Genomic DNA, 3989 nt, shown 5'->3' with positions numbered 1-3989 from the left:
TTTGTGATTGTGTTACCTCACTCAGGATGATGCCCTGATGCCTTCAGAGTTAAGGTTCATAATTTCCAACTTGTATACTCCAATGTATAATCTAAAAATTCAAAATCGACATATACTTGACTATTCTCATAACAAAAACCATTTTAAGAAAGATGGCAAGTATTTTTACAGCATGTTAGGTGGGGATTTTTTTTCCCCAAAAATTCTTCCATTTGATCACATCGTCCTTTGAGATGTAAGATATTCAGTAGAGGAAACACTGATCTTGTTCAACTGGCCAAGAACAAGCCATTACTGGATAATAAAGTTGGTCTAGAACCGACATGTCTGAATTTCTGACTCAAGTGAGCTCATTGAACCATACAGGCACAGTACTACCCTCTAATCTTCAAGCCATTCAAACCAGAGCAAATGTTATCTGTATCCATCTGCAAATTAGCTACAACTCTAATGAGCTTCTATGGACCTCATTACCCAGAAGACCTGGGCAGTTAAATCTCCCTAGAAGTTAAAAATAGTTTCAAGTAATAAAGGGTGCTTTTGATTGAGTTTTCAAATGTCATTTTATTAGTTTCTTAAATAAAATGAATGCCAACATTGGTTTATTTGTTTCTCATCTGGATGTTCCTACAAAACATTCATTGGCGTGTTCCTCTCCAAGCAGTAATGCTGTTCTTTCCATGATTGCACAACCCAACCACCCAGCCAGAAAAGANAAGAAGGTAACCCCTACAGCTGCAGTAACTGGGTCTATGCTCAAGGAATGACCACATTCTAATCAGAATTAATTCAGTGCAGGAGAGAAACAGACAATGGAGAAACATAGCGGCTAAAAATTCCTCCTTGAGAAGGCAACTGCTGAGGTTGTTTCTGTTACAGACTCAAATATGTGTGCACACAAAATAAACCCAATCGGTTTCCTCATAAAAATAATTTCCTTTGTCTCAGCCAGAGGAATCATCANATGACTTGATTTTCCTTTAAGATTTTTTAAAGTTTTGCTATTGCACATGTGTGTATCTGTGTGGGTGTGTGGACATATGATTACAGNTGTTTATTGAGAGTCACAAGTCCCCTAGAGCTGGAGTGATTGGTAGTTGGAAGATACCCCATATGGTGTTAGGAGTAGAAGTCTGGTGCCTTGCAAAAGCAATTGGCATTCTTAAACACCAAGTCACCTCTCCAGGCCTTATAACTTGGTTTTAAAGATCAATTCAAATTAATAAATCTAATTCTGCCTCAGAAACTATCATTGTGATAAAGGCACACACCATACTCATATCTGGAAATCCCCAACATTTTTGGTTATATTTCCTTGAAATAAGAGTTTGTATATACCCACAGTCATAAGTCTTTCTAAATATACATTTAAAAGATTATATTTAGAGAGACTCTGAAATTTTCCCAATTCATAGAAAATACAGGTTTGTGTCTAAGATAGTAGAAATCCCTCTATGCAGTAGGCATGAAAACCTCTTGAACTATTTTAGCAAAACAGTATAGAACTTCTTTATATTGCTTATAATGATCGAAAGCCAGAAAACAATGTTATATTCATTCAAAACAACTTCACCTGACTCCTAAGCAAACCAGAATTTTAAAGGCCTAGAATTTTGATGTAGGACTCCTGTTTCCATAGTTCTTAAAGTTTTCCTAGAACTCATCCCTATGGAAAGACAGGCTGTGGGGAGAATCTCATAGAACTGATATCACAAGCACATAGTAACTGCGTTGCAGAAAGTCTGTCCTAGGATTGGTGGGGGAAGGGATGTTCCCTGAATATATAGCATAGCTCTCTCCATAACAACCACTAGAAGCAGTGNGTGAGCAGAAGTGGCGCAGGTTTATGTCTCTTTTGCGCCCCCTCCTGGTTGGTTTCATGGNTTGGGTGCTGTGATCTCACCATGTTAGCAGCCTCAGAGCTGCTAGNAAGGTCCCTTTTTTCTCAGACTTTCAGAACTTGAGTGTCGGAACTTGTTGTGTNTTTGTTTTACTATCTATCGTAGTGTGCCATTGAGAATTTGCCTGTGTTAACTGCAAATGAAGGGAGTGCCAAATAGAGAGCCATCATGAATATGCAAAGTCCACTAGATAACAGCCCTGAGGGTGTTGGGTATGACTCAGGAGGCATGAATTACATAGTCTCTTTGTTCTAAAACAATACAAAGTCAAGGAGGAAAAATAACACATGTGCACATACATCAATACACACAAACATAATATGCAATATATACAAATATATGTATGTGTTTGTATGTATATCACGATTTTAGAATACGGTACTGTGTGATTGGCATTAATTTATATGTCACTGACTATTGTTTTGAGATCAGAGAGTGGAAAATTAACAACCAACAGGAACTTGGCTAAACCTCAGAAATGACTGTGGAATGCAGTGAGTAATAGGAGAGGCTATAGCAAGATTCAATANGGAGTAACTAGTTATCTATTCCCCAAGTGTCTCCATCCAAATGGTTCTCTTGCCACATACACGACTGAAAGGAAGCAATAGAACGAAACCATTCCNATTCCTGTCATAATGAAACTACCCATGCTCCAAATGAAAACGGATGCTCCTCCCAGNAGTGAAACTTTTGTAGTAATTCAGTCACGACCACTGTCCCTGAAAATTTTCAGGCCCTCTCTATCTTAAACATAAGCTGGTTTGGATGCTCTCCTTTGTACAGATCAAATCATAAAGTCCACCTCCAGAAAGTCAACTTATGATTGCAGCAGGGTCTTTCCTCCATCCAAGTCTTTTCCTCTATGTTAGGANATCCATGTCGTTCATCTGATTCAGATCAGGAAAGATGGGTAGGGTTCAACATTTCCACTGTGGTTGGTCATTCATGCTACTAGCCTACTAGTATCTTTAACTACTTAACCATTGTCATCAGTTTTGCATTCAGTTCTAGAGTCCTCATGCCCAGCTGGCTGCTTGCATGTTGGGTTTTATAATTTCCAGGGTGATTGTTCTAGGAGCCACAGCATGTTGCCTGGTAAACTAAGTGTGAATGTTTGACCTTAGTCAACAGAGAACACCAGAGTGTGTGGTAGAATTGTCCCAATCTGGGCCACTCACCACTCTTAAGAATGACAGTCTATTGATAAATATTGTGCTGCTCTAGGCAATAGTTTCTAATGTCTGATGAAAAAAGCAGTATTTTCAATATTCACTCTCTTGGGGAACAAAGTTGAGAGATATCCAATCTCTCTATACGTTTTAACTTCATTTCTCAATAGGTAATTTTTCCTAGTATTTCAACTTCATTTGGTATACCCCAGGCTTCTGGCAACCACTTAAACGGGTTATAACCACCTCNAACGCACTCAGACTAGTAAGTTAAATCATCCTTTCTGCATTTAATATTCATTCTGATTTTATAGGTATCAAAAATTCTAAGTAATAAAAAGAGTGCTGGATAGCTCAAATGTTAGTTTACTTGAAGCCTACATTTGATGGGTGAGGGGGAAAACAGTATCTTTTAAAATGTACAGTATTTTTTCCAAAGGTAATTAGTGCTCTAAATAGAGTCACAGCAGGTAAAAGCACACAGAGAGCATGCAGTCATGTACATCTAAGCAAGGTACAAATTAGCCTCTCCAGGAAAAGGATGTTCAGTGAATACTAGATGGAGAGGAAGACGTATACAGTGAGAACATCTNAGCGATGGGCACTCCAGGACAAGGCCACTGCAAGAACAGAGGCTCAACCGATGGAAGCCCATGGAGACTGGAACCCAGTGAGCTCACTACATTTGTTAGTAAAATGTTCACACAGCTCGCTAACATTTTGTATCAGCAATTATGAGACAGCAGCCAGTTCATTACTCTTTCTCAAAAGTGTATGGATTAATGGGACAAAATGGACTCAGGCAAGTTCTTTCCTACTTAATCAATTACAGCAAGAACACAAATTATCTGCCCTGATTTTTTCCTAATCACTATATATGCATTATGGCAGAATCAGTACTGTGATCCAGGTATGT

Source organism: Mus caroli, chromosome 9 (assembly GCF_900094665.2).
Source record: "Mus caroli chromosome 9, CAROLI_EIJ_v1.1, whole genome shotgun sequence".
NCBI lineage: Eukaryota > Metazoa > Chordata > Mammalia > Rodentia > Muridae > Mus > Mus caroli.
This window is presented reverse-complemented; position numbering follows the sequence as displayed.